Source organism: Scyliorhinus canicula, chromosome 31 (assembly GCF_902713615.1).
Source record: "Scyliorhinus canicula chromosome 31, sScyCan1.1, whole genome shotgun sequence".
Classification (NCBI taxonomy): Eukaryota; Metazoa; Chordata; class Chondrichthyes; order Carcharhiniformes; family Scyliorhinidae; genus Scyliorhinus; species Scyliorhinus canicula.
The window spans coordinates 10,705,446-10,725,784 of NC_052176.1; the positions used below are offsets into that span (position 1 = coordinate 10,705,446).

The following is a 20,339-nucleotide window of genomic DNA, read 5'->3' on the forward strand; positions in this document are numbered from 1 at the left end:
CAAATGACATGACTGTCAATAAAACATAACTCACTCCAATCAGTGGAGATGTGATATTGGCATCGATAATACTCACACACCACAGCAGATGTTGTCTGTTTCCCTCAGAGTTAGTCAATTGACGAGCTTCCCTACTTTGCTACTTTGAGCGTCACAATGTTGTAACGCTGTCTGCTTCATTCCTGGGAACAATGTCTGGATCACACTGGAAGCAAGACTTTGATACTAATTTACTGAAAGGAAAAGGCGGATGTGCTGCAGGGTGATAGCGACATGTTTGAATTCTTTGAGGAGATGACAAGTAGGTTAGACCAGGGAAACCCAGTTGATGTGGTCTATCTGGATTTCCAAAAGGCCTTTGATAAGGTGCCACACAGGAGGCTGCTGAGTAAGGTGAGGGCCCATGGTGTTCGAGGTGAGCTACTGGAATGGGTTGAGGATTGGCTGTCTGACAGAAGGCAGAGAGTTGGGATAAAAGGTTCTTTTTCGGAATGACAGCCGGTGACCAGCGTTGTCCCACAGGGTTCAGTGTTGGGGCCGCAGCTGTTCACCATATATATTAATGATCTGGATGAAGGGACTGGGGGCATTCTAGCGAAGTTTGCCGATGATACGAAGTTAGGTGGTCAGGCAGGTAGTGCTGAGGAAGTGGGAGGCTGCAGAAGGATCTAGACAGTTTGGGAGAGTGGTGCAGGAAATGGCTGATGCAATTCAACGTGAGAAAATGTGAGGTCTTGCACTTTGGAAAAAAGAATCCAAGCATAGACTACTTTCTAAACGGTGAGAAAATTCATAATGCCAAAGTACAAAGGGATCTGGGAGTGCTAGTCGAGGATTCCCTAAAGGTAAACATGCAGGTTGAATCTGTGATTAAGAAAGCGAATGCAATGTTGTCATTTATCTCAAGAGGGTTGGAATATAAAAGCAGCGATGTGCTACTGAGCCTTTATAAGGCTCTGGTTAGGCCCCATTTGGAGTACTGTGTGCAGTTTTGGGCCCCACATCTCAGGAAGGACATACTGGCACTGGAGCGTGTCCAGCGGAGATTCACACGGATGATCCGTGGAATGGCGGGTCTAACATATGATGAACGGCTGAGGATCCTGGGATTGTATTCATTGGAGTTTAGAAGGTTAAGGGGAGATCTACTAGAAACTTACAAGATAATACATGGCTTAGAAAGGGTGGACGCAAAGAAACTGTTTCCGTTAGGCGAGGAGACGAGGACCCATGGGCACAGCCTTAGAATTAGAGGGGGTAAATTCAGAACAGAAATGCGGAGACATTTCTTCAGCCAGAGAGTGGTGGGCCTGTGGAATTCATTGCCGCTGAGTGCAGTGGATGCCGGGACGCTAAATGGCTTCAAGGCAGAGATAGATAAGTTATTGATGTCGCGAGGAATTAAAGGCTACGGGGAGAATGCTGGTAGGTGGAGTTGAAATGCCCATCAGCCATGATTGAATGGCGGAGTGGACTCGATGGGCTGAATGGCCTTACTTCCACTCCTGTGTCTTATGGTCTTATGGTTTACTTTTGGTGTGACTAAGAATATAAATAGCAGAGGATGGTTTCGATCCATCGACCTCTGGGTTATGGGCCCAGCACGCTTCCGCTGCGCCACTCTGCTCCATATATCCACTCAGTTCGCAATGACTGCTCAGCCGTGGCCAGATACCGATGCACCTGCTCCATTTTTTTCTTCAACGAAAACCCACGTGTTGTGAAGCTCACCCTGGCTGGACAATAACACAAACATCAGCGCGGCTGTAACAGACAGAGAAAGACACACAGAAAAAGCAGGAAGAGAATATCAGGGCACACACACAATGCCACACCGAAAAGGTGCCGAGCAAACCAGCAAGATACTGAGATGGACAAACTGGTTATTTAGGAAAAAGGGGTTTTCCGTTGCAGAAAGATAGGCAATTAAATGTATTTCCTGCTGTGTAACTGTTCTCTCTGCTGTGTAACTGTGCTCTCTGCTGTGGAACTGAGCCTTCTGCTGTGTAACTGTGCTCTCTGCTGTGTAACTGTGCTCTCTGCTGTGTAACTGAGCTCTCTGCTGTGTAACTGTGCTCTCTGCTGTGTAACTGTGCTCTCTGCTGTGTAACTGCTCTCTGCTGTGTGACTGTTCTCTCTGCTGTGTAACTGTGCTCTCTGCTGTGTCACTGATCTCTCTGCTGTGTCACTGTGCTCTCTGCTGTGTGACTGTTCCCTCTGCTGTGTCACTGTGCTCTCTGCTGAGTAACTGTTCCCTCTGCTGTGTCACTGTTCTCTATGCTGTGTCGCTGTGCTCTCTGCTGTGTCACTGTGCTCTCTGCTGTGTCACTGTTCTCTATTCTGTGTCACTGTGCTCTCTGCTGTGTAACTGTTCCCTCTGCTGTGTCACTGTTCTCTCTGCTGTGTAACTGTGCTCTCTGCTGTGGAACTGAGCCTTCTGCTGTGTAAATGTGTTCTCTGCTGTGTAACTGTGCTCTCTGCTGTGTAACTGAGCTCTCTGCTGTGTCACTGTGCTCTCTGCTGAGTAACTGTTCCCTCTGCTGTGTCACTGTTATCTATGCTGTGTCGCTGTGCTCTCTGCTGTGTCACTGTGCTCTCTGCTGTGTCACTGTTCTCTATGCTGTGTCACTGTGCTCTCTGCTGTGTAATTGTTCCCTCTGCTGTGTCACTGTTCTCTCTGCTGTGTAACTGTGCTCTCTGCTGTGGAACTTAGCCTTCTGCTGTGTAACTGTGCTCTCTGCTCTGTAACTGAGCTCTCTGCTGTGTAACTGTGCTCTCTGCTGTGTAACTGTGCTCTCTGCTGTGTAACTGTGCTCTCTGCTGTGTAACTGTGCTCTCTGCTGTGTGACTGTTCTCTCTGCTGTGTAACTCTGCTGTGACACTGTTCTCTATGCTGTGTCACTGTGCTCTCTGCTGTGTAACTGTTCCCTCTGCTGTGTCACTGTTCTCTATGCTGTGTCGCTGTGCTCTCTGCTGTGTAACTGTTCCCTCTGCTGTGTCACTGTTCTCTATGCTGTGTCGCTGTGCTCTCTGCTGTGTAACTGTTCCCTCTGCTGTGTCGCTGTGCTCTCTGCTTTGTCACTGTTCTCTCTGCTGTGTCACAGTGCTCTCTGCTGAGTAACTGTTCTCTATGCTGTGTCACTGTGCTCTCTGCTGAGTAACTGTTCTCTATGCTGTGTCACTGTGCTCTCTGCTGAGTAACTGAGCTCCCTGCTGTGTCACTGTGCTCTCTGCTGAGTAACTGAGCTCCCTGCTGTGTCACTGTAAAATGAGGATGCGCCCAACGCCCAACCCACGACCCTGGGATTAAGAGTCCCATGCACTACCGACTGAGCTGGCCGGGCTGGTGCCAAAAGCGCATTAACCCTCCTCCTGAGGAGCTTAGAATTGCTAAGCAGCGAACTTTGTGTCACATAGTTTCCTAAAATTCCGATTCATTCTTCGGTCGCTGGGAGCAGGGCTCGAACCTGCTGGGGAAAGTCCAACACCTTAACCACTCGATCATCGCAGCTATGTTCAGTAGGTCATTCATTAATAATGTGGTCGATATAAAACATTACAAAACCAGCCTGGAATCACTCCAGGAGGTTCTTGCATTCCTGCGATGAACGGTGCCCCGGTGGTTATGCGGGGAGCGGTTGAATCGGCCTTAAAAATGACCATTGGATTTGGAGAGAAGCCTTGAGAGACTCGAAATTCCCGGCTCCCTAAACGCTCAATTCCACTGATTCAATTGTTTGCGAAAGAAAATCAGTTACATTGGAAATATCCTAGAAGTTCATTTTTGCTTTACATGGAACAGCACCGAACTTCCCAGTCCAGTCTTCCCAGTCTAGATCCAAATTAAAGCAATGCAATCAGAGAAACTGTGAAGTGGAGACGCCGGCGTTGGACTGGGGTGAGCACAGTAAGAAGTCTTACAACACCAGGTTAAAGTCCTGGATTCACCTGAGGAAGGAGCTCCGCTCCGAAAGCTCGTGTTTGAAACAAAACTGTTGGACTTTAAACTGGTGTTGTAAGACTTCTTGCTGTGATCATAGAAACTGACAGCACAGAAGGAGACCTGTGCAGACCGAATGGTCACGTGATTGCGTGATGACGCATCCACAATGATCAGCTGTTCTCCCCGGATCGCGCTCAGAGCAAAAGCCTGGAGCAGCTGCTCAAACAGTAAATACATTATTTTTTGTTACTTGTCCTTGGTCGCCAGTCTTAGAATCATAGAATCCATACAGGGCAAAAGAAGACCATTCGGCACAACGAACATGTACTGACCCTCCGAAGGCTCACGCAACTGCCCTCCACTGGAATATTGGGTCCGATGGAGAAACTCTGCCCCCCACTTCCAACCCCTGAAATCCGCCCCCCCCCTCTCATGAATGGGGTGCAGGATTGGAGGGTCAGTGCAGACTCGATGGGGTGAATGGCCTCCTTCTGAATTGTACTCGTTTCTATGGAAATAAATATGATCGCAGTATTTATTCACAAGGGATAAACATTGGCTCATATACCACAGGCGGTGACCTCGTGGCCTAATGGATAAGGCGTCTGACTTCGGCGAATTTGATGATGATATCAGAAGATTGCAGGTTCGAGTCCTGCCGTGGTCGTTTTACACAGAATTCCGGTGGAACTTGCTGACAGCCGAGTTTTCACTCCTCAGCTCAAAGTTCCTTTCCATCCAAAGATTGCAGGGAATTGCATTTTTTGGAATATAATTTCGTGTAACATTTTTCATTCAATTCGCTCTCATCCTAGTATTGTGTTTCGCTCCCGATGCATCCACAGTGTCTGTTTGACTTGGATAAAGTATAGAATAAAATATGATGTATCAATCGGTTCAATACAATTCTGTGGAGGAAATTTATATCGCTAGGAATACAGAGAGAGTCAAAGAGTCATAGATGTTTGCAGCATGGAAACAGCCCTTCGGCCCAGCTTGTTAATGCCACCCAGTTTCTATCACTAAGCTAGTCCCACGTTCCCGCATTTGGCCCATGTCCCTCTGTGCCCACCATTGGTAGAGGCAGGTATCGCTTTGTCTTTCAAAAAATCAGTTAGAAAGTTACATGGGCAGCATGTAACTTTCTAACTGATTTTTAAAAGACAAAATGGTACCCGCCCCTCCCACTGCCACTGGCAATCCGTTCCAGATTCTCCTCATTACCTTATTTATGCTCCTCATTATTTCATAGACCTCTATGACATCAGCCCTCAGCATCCTACGCTGCAGGTATGAAAGTCCCAGCCTCTCCAGCCTCTACTTTTCACTCATAAGAACATAAGAACTAGGAGCAGGAGTAGGCCATCTGGCACCTCGAGCCTGCTCCGCCATTCAATTAGATCATGGCTGATCTTTTGTGGACTCAGCTCCACTTTCCAGCCCGAACACCATAACCCTTAATCCCTTTATTCTTCAAAAAACTATCTATCTTTACCATAAAAGCATGTAATGAAGGAGCCTCAACTGCTTCACTGGGCAAGGAATTCCATAGATTCACAACCCTTTGGGTGAAGAAGTTCCTCCTAAACTCAGTCCTAAATCTACTTCCCCTTATTTTGAGGCTATATCCCCTAGTTCTGCTGTCACCCGCCAGTGGAAACAACCTGCCCGCATCTATCCTATCTATTCCCTTCATAATTTTAAATGTTTCTCTAAGATCCCCCCTCATCCTTCTAAATTCCAATGAGTACAGTCCCAGTCTACTCAACCTCTCCTCATAATCCAACCCCTTCAGCTCTGGGATTAACCTAGTGAATCTCCTCTGCACACCCTCCAGCGCCAGTACGTCCTTTCTCAAGTAAGGAGACCAAAACTGAACACAATACTCCAGGTGTGGCCTCACTAACACCTTATACAATTGCAACATAACCTCCCTAGTCTTAAACTCCATCCCTCTAGCAAGGAAGGACAAAATTCCATTTGCCTTCTTAATCACCTGTTGCACTTGTAAACCAACCTTCTGTCACTCATGCACTAGCACACCCAAGTCTCTCTGAACAGCGGCATGCTTTAATATTTTATCGTTTAAATAATAATCCCGTTTGCTGTTATTCCTACCAAAATGGATAACCTCACATTTGTCAACATTGTATTCCATCTGCCAGACCCTAGCCCATTCACTTAACCTATCCAAACCCCTCTGCAGACTTCCAGTATCCTCTGCACTTTTCGCTTTACCACTCATCTTAGTGTCATCTGCAAACTTGGACACGTTGCCCTTGGTCCCCAACCCCAATCATCTATGTAAATTGTGAACAATTGTGGGCCCAACACGGATCCCTGAGGGACACCACTAGCTACTGATTGCCAACCAGAGAAACACCCATTAATCCCCACTCTTTGCTTTCTATCAATTAACCAATCCTCTATCCATGCTACTACTTTACCCTTAATGCCATGCATCTTTATCTTATGCAGCAACCTTTTGTGTGGCACCTTGTCAAAGGCTTTCTGGAAATCCAGATATACCACATCCATCGGCTCCCCGTTATCTATTGCACTGGTAATGTCCTCAAAAAATTCCACTAAATTAGTTAGGCATGACCTGCCCTTTACGAACCCATGCTGCGTCTGCCCAATGGGACAATTTCTATCCAGATGCCTCGCAATTTCTTCCTTGATGATAGATTCCAGCATCTTCCCTACTACCGAAGTTAAGCTCACTGGCCTATAATTTCCTGCTTTCTGCCTACTTCCTTTTTTAAACAGTGGTGTCACGTTTGCTAATTTCCAATCCCCCGGGACCACCCCAGAGTCTAGTGAATTTCGGAAAATTATCACTAGTGCATCTGCAATTTCCCTATCCATCTCTTTTAGCACTCTGGTATGCATTCCATCAGGGCCAGGAGACTTGTTTACCTTTAGCCCCATTAGCTTGCCCATCACTACCTCCTTAGTGATAACAATCCTCTCAAGGTTCTCACCTGTCATAGCCTCATTTCTATCAGTCGCTGGCATGTTATTTGTGTCTTCCACTGTGAAGACCGACCCAAAAAACATGTTCAGTTCCTCAGCCATTTTCTCATCTCCCATTATTAAAACTCCCTTCTCATCCTCTAAAGGACCAATATTTACCTTAGCCACTCTTTTTTGTTTTATATGTTTGTAAAAACTTTTACTGTCTGTTTTCATATTCTGAGCAAGTTTACTCTCATACTCTACCTTACTCTTCTTTATAGCTTTTTTAGTAGCTTTCTGTTGCCCCCTAAAGATTTCCCAGTCCTCTAATCTCCCAGCAATCTTCACCACTTTATATGCTTTTTCCTTCAATTTGATACTCTCCCTTATTTCCTTCGATATCCACGGTCGATTTTCCCTCTTTCTACCGTCCTTCCTTTTTGTTGGTATGACCATCAAGTCCTGGTAGTGTCCTTGTAAATCACTTCCGCACTCTTTCTAGTTTAACAAAATCTTTCCGAAAATAGGCTGACCAGAACTGAACACAATATGTCATGTGTGCTCTTCTCAATGTCTTGTACAACTTCAACAAGACGTCCCAACTCTTGTATTCAATATTCTGACCTTAAAACCTAGCATGCTGAATGCCTTCTTCACCACCCTGTCCACCTGCGACACCACCTTCAAGGAGCCGTGAACCTGTACCATAGATCTGTTTGTTCTGTAATTCTCCCCAACTCCCTCCCATTAACTGAGTAGGTCAATCCCTGATTTGATCGACCAAAATGCATCACCTCACATTGATCCAAATTAAACTCCATCTGCCATTCATCGGCCCACTGGCCTAAGATGTTTAATAATGAGCTGAATCAACTGTTTTTTGTTCAGAGGGTTGAAAGATTATGTCACTGGATTGGGAATCCAGGGGCCTGAACTAATCTTTGGGACAGGGAATAAATCCCACCATTCAAATTCACTGATTGAATAGATTTTCAGGGGGTTGACAGGGTGGATGCTGAGAGGTCGTTTCCCCATGTGGGGGAGTCGAGGACCAGAGGGAATGATCTCAGAGTAAGGGGCCTCACATTTAAACCAGAAATAATGAGTAATTTATTCTCTCAGAGTCTCGTGTACCTGTGGAAATAGCGTTTCTAAGCGAATAGGATTGTCGAGGCTGGGTCAGCTAATATGTTCAAGATTTAATCAGTAAGGAAATCAACGGTTATGGGGATGAGGCGGGAAAGTGGGTTTGAGGATTATATCAGGACAATCATAACCTCGTTAAATGGTGGAACTTAGAGGATGGGCCGAATGGCCTGCTTCTGCTCCTACGTCTTACAGTGTAATGAGATCATCTGATTAACTTGTTTTGACGGTTGGGCGGCCGGTTCTGGAAAGACAAAATTTGCCAGCAATGCCCCAGATGAAGCTGGCGTCGGTTTTGGAGCTTCTGAAGCCGCATTTTTTCTTGGTGCCAAACTGCTGCCGAAATCTGGTGTCGTGATTTAAATCGATTATCAGACAGAGGATTAGTAATATCTGTATACAGATTGGTGCAAGAAGATTCATTCATCAGGGCTGTTGAAACTAAATTTCATGCTAGTTCCGGAATATACACAGAAATGTGTATTTTCTGACAGAGTATAATTTGGATCAACGTGAGGTGATGCAGTTTGGTCGATCAAATCAGGGATTGACCTACTCAGTTAATGGTAGGGAGTTGGGGAGAATTACAGAACAAACATATCTATGGGTACAGGTTCACGGCTCCTTGAAGGTGGTGTCACAGGTGGACAGGGTGGTGAAGAAGGCATTCAGCATGCTCAGTTTTAAGGACAGAATATTGAATACAAGAGTTGGGACGTCTTGTTCAAGTGGTACAATACATTGAGAAGAGCACACATGAAATATTGTGTTCAGTTCTGGTCAGTCTATTTTCGGAAAGATGTTGTTAAACTAGAAAGTGTGCGGAAGTAATTTACAAGGATGCTACCTGGACTTGATGGTCTGAGTGAAAAGTAGAGGCTGGACAGGCTGGGACTTTTTTACCTGCAGCGCAGGATGCTGAGGGGTGATGTCATAGAGGTCGATGAAATAATGAGGAGCATCTGGAACGGGCTGCCAGAGGCAGTGGGAGGGGCGGGTATCATTTTGTCTTTTAAAATCAGTTAGACAGTTACATGGGCAGGTTGGGAATAAAGGGATATGGGGCAACTGAGGACAAGTGGGACTAGCTTAGTGATAGAAACTGGGCGGCATTGACAAGCTGAGCCGAAGGGCTGTTTCCATGCTGCAAACATCTATGACTCTTTGACTCTGTCTTCCTGACGACATTATAATTTCCTCCAGAGAATTGTATTGAACCGATTGATACATAATGTTATATTCTATACTATATCCAAGTCAAACAGACACTGTGGAAGCATCGGGAGCTAATCAAAATACTAGGATGAGAGCGAATTGAATGAACAATGTTACAAGAAATTATATTCCAAAACAAAACCCTGCAATGTTTGGATGGAAAGGTGGAACTTTGAGCAGAGGAGTGAAAACTCGGCTGTCAGCAAGTTCCAACGGATTTCGGTGCGAAACGACCGCGGCAGGACTGCAACCTGCAATCTTCTGATATCATCACCCGATTCACCGAAGTCAGACGTCTTATCCATTAGGCCACGCGGCCACAGCCTGTGACATACGAGCCAATGTTTATCCCATGTGAATAAATACTGTGATCATATCTGTTTCCATAGAAACCAGTACAATTCAGAAGGAGGCCATTCACTCCATCGAGTCTGCACTGACCCTCCAATCCTGCACCCCATTCATGAGAGGGAATTTCAGGGGTTGGAAGTGGGGGGCAGAGTTTCTCCATCGGACCCAATATTCCAGTGGAGGGCAGGTGCGTGAGCCTTCGGAGGGTTAGTATATGTTCGTTGTGCCGAATGGTCTTCCTTTGCACTGTAGGGATTCTATGATTCTATGACAGTAGCGGGCTGAGGGGGTGAAGCCCTTGTGCCATACTGCCCACTCCTGACACCATGGAGAAATTCTGATCTCTCAAAGACTGGCGACCAAGGACTTGTAACAAAAAATAATGTATTTCCTGTTTGAGCAGCTGCTCCAGGCTTGTGCTCTGAGCGCGATCCGGGGAGGACAGCTGATCATTGTGGATGCGTCATCACGTAACCACGTGACCATTCGGTCTGCACAGGTCTCTTTCTGTGCTGTCAGTTTCTCTGATTGAATTGCTTTAATTTGGATCTAGACTGGGAAGTTCGGTGCTGTTCCATGGAAGCAAAAATGAACTTCTAGGATATTTCCAATAGAACAGATTTTCTTCCGCAAACAATTGAATCAGTGGAATTGAGCGTTTAGGGAACCGGGAATTTCGAGTCTCTCAAGGCTTCTCACCAAATCCAATGGTCATTTTTAAGGCCGATTCAGCCGCTGCTCACATAAACACCGGGGCACCGTTCATCGCAAGAACTTCCTGGAGTGATTCCAGGCTGGTTTTATAATGTTTTATATCGACCACTTTATTAATGAATGACCGACTGAACATAGCTGCCATGATCGAGTGGTTAAGGTTTTGGACTTTCCCCAGCAGGTTCGACCCCTGCTCCCAGCGACCGAAGAATGAATCGGAATTTTAGGAAACCATGTGACACAAAGTTCGCTGCTTAGCATTTCTAAGCTCCTCAGGAGGAGGGTTACGGACGCGTTTGGAAGCAGCCCGGCTAGCTCAGTCGGTAGAGCATGGGACTCTTAATCCCAGGGCCGTTGGTTCGAGCCCCACGTTGGGCGGTTCCTCATTGTTATCTGAGAATGTTCAGGTGAACAGACTGTTTTGATAACAGGAACACCAAGGTTCTGTCTCTGGACGAGGAATCCAGCCGCCTGAACTAATCTTTCGTGAGAAGATTTGATAAATCTGGGGTTGGAATTTCGTCTCAGTACTGGCGGAGAAAAGTTCTGCTTCAGACGGATTATATTTCCACAACCGGGAACACATTTCCACAACAGGGAATGATTTGAGACAACCACAGTGAATATCTGTCACCGGCAGAGTCACGGTTCCACAACAGAGAGAACAGTTACTTAGTAGATAGAACAGTTACACAGCAGAGAGCTCAGTTACATAGCAGAGAACTCAGTTACTCAGCGGAGAGAACAGTGACACAGCAGAGTCACTTATTACTTATTTACTTATTTCTGTATAAATTTAGAGTACCCTACTTTTCCAATTAAGGGCCAATTTAGTGTGGCCAATGCCTTGCACATCTTTGGGTTGTGGGGGTGAAACCCACGCAGACATGGTAAGAATATGCAAACTCCACACGGGCAGTGACCCAGGGCCGGAATGAGGTTTCTATTTATAAAGACTGGTAACTAAGGGCAATTTAGCATGGCCAATCCACGTAATCCACGTCTTCGCACTGTGGGGAGAAAACCGGAGCATCCGGAGGAAACCCACGCAGACACGGGCAGAAGGTGCAGACTCCGCACAGACAGTGAATCGAACCTGGAACCATGGCGCTGTGAACCACTTGTGCTCCCGTGATTTGTGTCCAGAGAAGATATTGCAGCGAATATATCAGTGGAGAACACGTGAAGAAATGAGAACGATATTTTAAGACCGTTTCACCATTGTGTGGAACTGATATATCAAATACAAAACCGCACGCTTGTGCACCCGGGTAACTGGCTGAATGCAATGTTTGCACGTAACCCCGATAAACCTTTGATTTATTTGCTGAACAAGAATTTCCCCATCTCTGCCTTGAAGGTCATCAATGATCCGCTTCCGCCGATTCCTGAGGCAGAGTTCCAAAGTCGCACAGCTCACTGAGAGTGAGAAATTTCCTCATCTCCGTCCGAAAAGGCGACATCCTTGTTTTTAACTGCCCACCACTTCTGGTCTCACCCACGAGCGGTGAGATCTTTTTAACGTGACACAAGCCGGTAATCGAAACTGGGGCCTTGGAGACGTGAAGATACTGTGCTAACCACTGTGCTCCCGTGCTACCCAAACAGATAGTAATATGGAAACGCCCAACTTGGTGCTCGAACGCACGACCCTGGGATGTAGAGGTTTACGCTCCACCAACTAAGCTGGCCGAGTTTCCTAATGGATTGGATTGGAATGGATTTGTTTATTGTCACGTGTATCGAGGTACAGTGAAAAGTATTTTTCTGCAAACAGCTCAACAGATCATTCAGTACATGGAAGAAAAGGGAATTAAACTAAATTAAAGAAAATACAAGAAAACACATGAAAATACATAATAGGGCTACACATATGCAATGTAACTACATAAGCATTGGCATCGGTTGCAGCATACAGGGTATAGTGTTAATGAGGTCAGTCAATAAGAGGGTCATTTAGGAGTTTGGTGACAGTGGGGAAGAAGCAATTTTTGAGTCTGTTCGTCCGTGTTCTCAGACTTCTGTATCTCCTGCCCGATGGAAGAAGTTGGAAAAGAGAGTAAGCCGGGTGGGAGGGATCATTGATTATGCTGCCCACTTTCCCCCCAGCAGCGGGAGGTGTAGACGGAGTCCATGGATGGGAGGCAGGTTTGTGTGATGGACTGGGTGGTATTTACGACTCTCTGAAGTTCCTTGCGGTCCTGGGCCAAGCAGTTGCCATACCAGGCTGTGATGCAGCCCGATAGGATGCTTTCTGTAGTGCATCTGTAAAATTTGGTAAGGGTTAAGGTGGACATGCAAAATTTCCTTAGTTTCCTGAGGACGTATAGGTGCTGTTGTGCTTTCTTGGTGATAGCATCGACGTGAGTGGACCAGGACAGATTTTTGGTGATGTGCACCCCTAGGAATTTGAAACTGCTAAACATCTCCATCTCGGCCCTGTTAATGCTGACAGGGGTGTGTACAGTACTTTGCTTCCTGAAGTCGATGACCAGCTCTTTAGTTTTGCTGGCATTGAGGGAGAGATTGTTGTCCCTACACCACTCCACTAGGTTCTCTATCTCCCTTGGTATTCAGACTCGTCGTTATTCGAGATCCTGCCCACTATGGTCGTATCATCAGCAAACTTGTAGATAGAGTTGGAACCAAGTTTTGCCACGCAGTCGTCTGTGTACAGGGAGTAGAGTACGGGGCTAAGCAGCATTACGGGGCACCGGTATTGAGGACTATTGTGGAGGAGGTGTTGGTGTTCATTCTTACTGATGTTTGATAATGTTTGATGGAACTGCTCAAAAATATAAACTGAGCGTGTAAATCTGAAATATCCGGAAAAAAATTACCAGCATTGTCATTTTGAGCGGAGTCACTTCGGAACATTCCCACACAGAGATAAATTCGTGAAAACAGCTGCAGAAAACTGTCCAAAAGATGTGCGGGTTAAGTGGATTGGCCATGCTAAATTGCCCGTAGTGTAAGGTTAATGGGGGGATTGTTGGGTTACGGGTATACGGGTTACGTGGGTTTAAGTAGGGTGATCATTGCTCGGCACAACATCGAGGGCCGAAGGGACTGTTCTGTGCTGTACTGTTCTAAAAAAAAAACCTACCTGAGCCTGACGTGTTTGAATACGCAGCCTTGTGATCTGGAGTCAGACGCGCTACCGTTGCGCCACAAGCCCAACTGCTGAGCAGCTAGTGTTTCCCCTCATAGATTCATGTTTTATTTACACCCAACGGCGAAAAAAACTCAAAGAAGTCAGATTGAGGGATATTAAAGGGCCATGCAGTAAAGCAGCTGTAACCACGTGGTTAAGGTGATGCACAATAACCCATTGTGCTCTGTACACGTGGCTTTAAATCCCATCCTGGTCTGTAACGTGCCTGTTGGGTTTCTGTTTGGTCCCCTTCGTGAGCGCGAAGTAAAAATGCTGCGATTTTTAACATTTGTTTGACGGCTGGTGCGGGGGTGGGGTGGGGGTGGGGGGCGGTTAATAGTCGAACACTGTCCATACTGAAACCCCGTTAAAAAATTGGTAAATTCTTATTTCATTCCCCGCCGGACCTGCGCATAAATTCTGAGCGAAAAGTTGTTTCGCTTACTCAGGAAGTGGGGCAGAAATTTCCAACTTGTTTTTGCGATGGCCGGGAATCGAACCCGGGTCAACTGCTTGGAAGGCAGCTATGCTCACCACTATACCACCATCGCTCACTGATTGGGTTTTTGTCCTTTTGGTTCTTTAGATTAATTTGATAAACTGTTTTGGAACAAATACTTACTTTGCGTAAGTTATTTCACTCCAATTTAAAATGCTCCTGAATGAAAGTGTCCGTGTCGTCCGGCTCCCGTTCAGCCAGCAGATGGCACCAGTCCACAATAAATGTATTTATCTAATTATTTCTCATGTTCTATGTGTCATTACATAGGACACTTACTCTGGTCTGCGACCTTAACTTGTCCTTGTGTCCTGATGCTGTCATTTTCACCCTGTTTAAATAATCATAGAATGCCTCCAGTGCAGAAGGTGGCCATTCGGCCCATCGAGTCGGTACCGACCCTCGGAAAAAGCCCCCGATTTCGTCCTAATCGCCCCTAACCTTTCGAATACGTCAGGGTGGCCGAGTTCAGGGCGCAGTCTCCTCTGGAAGTATGGGCTCGTATCCCACTCCTGACATTTACTTTTCCTCCGTGAGGCACCATCCAACCCTGGAACCCCTCCCTAACAGCACCGTGTGTGTACATACACCATATGGACTGACAGCGGTTCCACAAGGAGGTCATTCGGCCCATCGAGTCTGCACCGGCTCTTGGAAAGATCCACCCCAACCCCAAAAACTGGGCTCGTCCGGGATTTGAACCCGGGACCTCTCGCATTTTACCGCAAATGAAAGTCCCTAAGCGAGAATCATACCCCTAGACCAACGAGCCGACCTGCTGCTCTTTGTGATCAGCTGAACATCCTCACACTCTGTAACTTAGTGCGTGAATGTGTCTGTTCCCCAAAGAAAAATATGGATTAAAATCCCAGCCCAGCCATATTCCGTTTGACCATCTGTGCGACTGACAACTTCCATAACAGGGGGAAATGTGTTGGATTTCTAGTCGAAAAGTATGCCTTTTGCAGGTTTCAATTCACTGGAATATCTACAGAGATTGTAACGCGAGGACTGATTTCAGCTGCCATCATCCAGTTGTTAAATCTTTCCACTAGAAATCCAATGGATTTTCCCCTTTTACTTGTGTCTTGCTCCCAGAGGATCTGTTCAGTGTTTTCAAAAATGTTTTATTTTGAATCCTCTATGTCCAGAGAATTGTGACGCTGAAATTGCTCACACTTCTCGCCATTGTTATCTATTCTGCAGGTATTGACTGTACCGACTAATGGAGCCACGCTCACAGGGCTGTGAGAGAGGCTTTCTTTCAGGTTGTCGGCCTCCTTTCGTCCATCACCAGCAACCGGATGTCTGCAGTGTACCTCGGAATGTCGAACCCCTCTTCCCAAGATGGAATTAATCAGGGACAAGGTGTTGGTTGAAGAGCAAATCAACGGTCTGAAGATTTGGTCTGAGATTCCTGGGGTGTTGGAGAACAAGGTGGTGGAGAAATGTGACAAGAGCAGGATAGGAGTTTGGGATATTATCCAGTCTGTGCTCAGGGGCTGCGGGAAAGAAGTTGTCTTGTCTGCCCACCCAAGCTGAATGTTAGGATGGAGGCGGTGATCAGATTCCGAGAGGAGAGTGAAATCCTTTCACTGAGTTTCAAGCTTACAGTGAGGTTGAGGGTCTTGAGTTACAGGAGGATATAGACGGGATGGTCAAATGGGCAGAAAAGTGGCTGATGGATTTTAACGCTGAAAAATAAGATATGATGCCTTTGGTCGGGGATTTTCGCAGTAACTTCATTGCAGTGTTAAGATAAGCCTCTTTGTGACAATAAAGAATATTATATTATTTTGGATTAATGTGAATGGCCTGACACTTGGAAGCCCTGAGGAACAAAGGGACCTTGGACTGTTTGTCCATAGATCTCTGCAGGCAGAAGGGCAGGTTCATAGGGTGCTGAAAAGGGCACCTGAGATATTTGTCTTTATTAATAGGGGCATGGATTACAAAAGCAGACAGGTCACGTTGGAGTTGTATAGAATTTTGGTGAGGTCACAGCTGGAGTACCGTGTGCAATTCTGGTCACCATATAACAGGAAATATGTGACTGAACTGAATGGGGTGCAGAGGTGATTCAGCCAGATGTTGTTTGGGATGGAACATTTAAGATATGAAGAGAGGTTGGATACGCTTGTTTTTTTTCTCTCTTGCAGGAACAGAGATGACTGAGGGGTGATCTGATCGAGGTCCACAAGATTATGATAGGTATAGACAGGGCGGTTAGGGAGCACATGTTCCCCTCACTAGAAGGGTATGTCACGAGGGGACATTGCATTATTCTGTGATTTTGTCACCGATCAGATCTTGGAGGTATTGCTGCCGTATTCCCAGGCGGCGGTGGTGCAATTCTTAGAGCAAAAGCTTCCATCGAGGACAGGGTTCTCAATAGGAACAAACTGGAGGTCTGGGATGTTACAAACTGCTGAACAATGATTCACTTTTATTCATTGTTGTGGCTCAGAATAAACACGTGGATTGTAGCTGTCCATTAAAACAAAAATAGAGTTCGAATGTTTCTGGCCAGTAAGTTCACAATGTCCACCATACATCACTCATCATCCTCAGCTGCAACACATCTGGTCCACATTTCCTCAGCAGAGAGCACAGTTTGACAGCAGAGAACACAGTCCCACAGCAGAGAGCACATTTCCACAGGAGAGATCGCAGTTTCCCAGCGAAGTGCCCAGTTCACAGCAGAGATCATATTCCACAACAAAGAGCAGTTACACAGTAGAGAGATCTCGGCTCCACAGTAGAAATCACAGTTCAGCGGGAGAGAATATACTTAAATTTCGGAAAGCAGATTAATTAACGTCAGGGGGAACCTTTCAATAACAGAGCGAAGATGCAGAGAACACAGTTACACAATAGGAAAGAGGGTAGATTTTAGGAGGGAACACTTTCTATATATGATCAGACAGTCGATTCTCCTTTGCGTGTGTGTTATCTTGTGTAAGGTGACAGTGTCCTGCTGCTGTTGTGTGTTTTCCATTGTTGGTGAGTTATACAGTGGAATTGTGCCGCCAGGGTGCGCTGTCGAGAACAAGTGCTCCTGATGAACAACACTGCGGAAGTCCAGAATTGTATCCTTTCAATCGAGAGCAGAGTGGCGCAGCGGAAGCGTGCTGGGCCCATAACCCAGAGGTCGATGGATCGAAACCATTCTCTGCTAGTTATTTTTTTACTTTCCGGTACAGTAGAAAGAAACATTCAGCTGCTCGCCACAAGTCTGTCTGATTTGACATTTCTTTACAGGACACGGTTTTGTTTTACTCGGCTTCCCCCTTCCAACAAACACTTAATTTGTGCAATCAATGTCTGAAATGGCACTTACTCACACAGGGACACACACTGTAAATGTTGCAAACACCCACAATCGCAGGTTTTCCATAACTGCACAATGTTTAGCACCATTCACAACTCCTCTGTTAATGAAACAGTCCATGTACAAATGCACCAACCTGAACAATATCCAGGCTTGGGCTGAAATGTTCCAGGAAAATACCATTCCCATACCAGCCTCCACGAACAGGCGCCGGAATGTGGCGACTAGGGGCTTTTCACAGTAACTTATTTTGAAGACTACTTGCGACAATAAGCGGTTTTCATATTTTCATATTTCATAATAAGTGAGAATCTAACCATCACCCCTTGACATTCACCGGAATTACCATCACTGAAACCCTACTACCAACATCTTACTGATTGCCATTGGCCAGGAACTGAACTGTTCATATAAATACTGCAGCTGCATGGCAGGTCAAAGACTCGGACTCCTGTGGCGAGTCACTCACTCCCTGGTTCCCCAAACCCTGTCGACACGGCATAAATCAGGAATGTAATGGAATGATTTCCATTTCCTTAAATTGTTAAAATTTCAACAACACTGAATAAGTTTGACATCATCTAGGACAAGGTATCCCGCTTGATCGGCATCCCATCTGTAAACACTCACTCGCTCCACCACTGATGCAGATTGGCAGCGTGTATACCAGCTACAGGATTCACTGCAGGAAGTCACCAAGGCTCCTTTGGCAACACCTTCCAAACCCACATCCACCACCATCTAGAGAGGGACAAGGGCGGCCGACACAGAGCGACACCACGACCTGGAGGCTCTCCTCCAGCCACTCACTATCCTGTTTTGGAAATATATCGCTGTTACTTCACTGTAGCTGGATAAATCATTTCGTTGATACAATGTATCTGTCTCTGTGTATATCTGTGTGTGTGCACATATGTGTTTATTTATATGCATGTGTATTTGAGAATATGTGTGAATGTTTATGTGCCTGTGTGTATATACCTGTGTGTGCGGGTGTGTACTACTGTGTGAGTATAATGTGTGTGGCTCTGTATACTGTGTGTACACGTGTATATATATAACTGTGTGTCTGTATACCTGTGTGTGTGTGTTTGTGTGTACGTGTGTGTGTATAATTTGTGTGGGCCTGTGTACTGTGTGTGTATCTGAGTGTATACGTGTGTGTATTGGTGTGTGTGTGTATACCTGTCTGTGTGTGCGCGTGCAGTCTTCTATTTGTATGTCATTATTGTTTCCTCTCTGAGAGTCATTTGACCATTTCTAAATCTCTCAGAGGTACAATTGTTGAGTCTGTTGCTTTTTGCGACTGATATTGATGAGTGAGTACAGTGCCTTTCAGCATCTTACTCTCAACAACTGTTTGAGAATTATCCTGAATCTGTCATGTTCCAGGACTCAGTGTGAGGATGGATTGTAGTATGAACATGTGTTTGAGGATTATCCTGTACTTGTAAGTCTCTGTGACTCATGTGAGGATGCGATTCAGAATGTGAACTTTCAATCTCAGGGACAGTTTATAAATTTGCATTCATTCCACGTAAATTTCCAGCACAGAAAGAGACCATTGCTGTGGGAGGTTTTAAGCAAACAATGTGTGATAGTTTTGGACCGGCATTTAATATCAAACACAATTGTGAAAGATAATGTAACCTTCAATCTGATACTGGATTGTTCTGGACGTTTAACTCAAGATGCTCACATTGATTTGATCTGTGACACTCAGTCTGATTCTGAGTCAGAATTCTGACATGAATGTAAAATGGACCACAGTCTGGAATTGCGGCAGTATCTTCCATCTGGAACAGATTGAGTGAGGGTTTTGGAATAGTTTGCAAGTTACAGCTCAGTTCTCAAGTCATCGAAATTATATTGTATCATTTATTTTCATAAATTAGGTGAGTTTTAAATGAGAATCAGAATTTATATCTTTGTCACATTCAGCATATCTCAATCTGAGAATGGAGCAGATATTTGGGTTTGCATCTAATGTATTTGTGAGGACACACTCTGGGGATTAGTACAGCCATCCCCGATGTGAGTGATGTGACTCGTATTTAACTCGAATCTCAGAGTACATTATTAAGGTTAATTGTGTAATTCATAACCGGAAACCAGTTTTCTCTGATATTGATTATTTCACTAAGCCTGCTCCATTGTGGAACTGATACAGTCATGATGAGAGTGGGTGAGAATTTGCACTGGGATTTATGGGGCCTCCTGTCAGTGGTACTGAGTTAGGGTGACATGGACACAGCGTCTGTCTCTCCTGCTGTTTGATTGATGGGTTGAAAATGTATCTCTGGAACTATTTCTGCTGCCTGAGACTGTGGAACTGATGGCCTGTCTGTCTCTGTGCTCTGTCAGTGACAATGTCCGAAATGTGTGTGAGGAGCTGGCGACACTCTTCCCTGTAACTTGTGTGGAGCAGACGTCACATTTTTTCATGTTCAGAATATTTTGGTATTTGTCTGTGGATACAAATTATATTTGAAAACTTAAGTGCAGTCAAGAATTAACCAATCACAGGCCAGGGAGAAGAATCTGGAGGTTTTGCTTGGCTGACATTTTCAAATTCGAAACTCCCGCCATTTTCGGTTCAAGAAAATCCCAAATAACGGAACGGCTCAATGTTCAGGAAACTATTTGAATCTCACACTTTGTGATCTGTTTATTGGATTTTCCCTCCCAGAATCCTGGCTCTATTTTAGGAACAGTTTGAATTTGTCAGTCTCTTATCTGTAACCGGCGGTAATAAAACCCCGTTCAGCAATTTAAAACGGAGCAAATCTCAACTCTCTGCAAAAGCAGAAACATAGAGATTACCAACCAACTCCTTCACACAGGCTCCACAGGGACAGAGAGAAAGGGCTGATTTCTGAGCCTCTCTCCTGAAAGCGGCCGGGAATGTTGCACTGGGAAGTGTGGAGAGAATCCCCGACTCTATCCCGCCGGTGGAACAGGCAGCTTTGTGTCCGGAGAATAGGGAGGGCCGGGGAGAGGCAGATCTTAAAGCGCTGCAATGGACACA

General features: G+C 45.6%; 6 non-coding genes across 6 annotated transcripts; 3 read left to right on the forward strand and 3 right to left on the reverse strand.

Annotated features, from left to right (window-relative positions):
• Positions 1 to 1,555: 1,555 nt before the first annotated feature.
• trnam-cau lies at positions 1,556 to 1,627 on the reverse strand. Its single transcript has one exon. It is a non-coding gene; the product is annotated as a tRNA-Met (tRNA).
• Positions 1,628 to 4,521: 2,894 nt separating this feature from the next.
• Positions 4,522 to 4,610, forward strand: trnar-ucg. The gene is given in 2 exon segments: positions 4,522 to 4,558; positions 4,575 to 4,610. It is a non-coding gene; the product is annotated as a tRNA-Arg (tRNA).
• A 6,022-nt stretch (positions 4,611 to 10,632) lies between these two features.
• trnak-cuu lies at positions 10,633 to 10,705 on the forward strand. Its single transcript has one exon. It is a non-coding gene; the product is annotated as a tRNA-Lys (tRNA).
• A 3,255-nt stretch (positions 10,706 to 13,960) lies between these two features.
• Positions 13,961 to 14,032, reverse strand: trnag-ucc. The gene has a single exon. It is a non-coding gene; the product is annotated as a tRNA-Gly (tRNA).
• Positions 14,033 to 14,661: 629 nt separating this feature from the next.
• Positions 14,662 to 14,752, reverse strand: trnap-agg. Its single transcript is given in 2 exon segments — positions 14,662 to 14,697; positions 14,717 to 14,752. It is a non-coding gene; the product is annotated as a tRNA-Pro (tRNA).
• Positions 14,753 to 17,086: 2,334 nt separating this feature from the next.
• Positions 17,087 to 17,158, forward strand: trnam-cau. The gene has a single exon. It is a non-coding gene; the product is annotated as a tRNA-Met (tRNA).
• Positions 17,159 to 20,339: the final 3,181 nt, after the last annotated feature.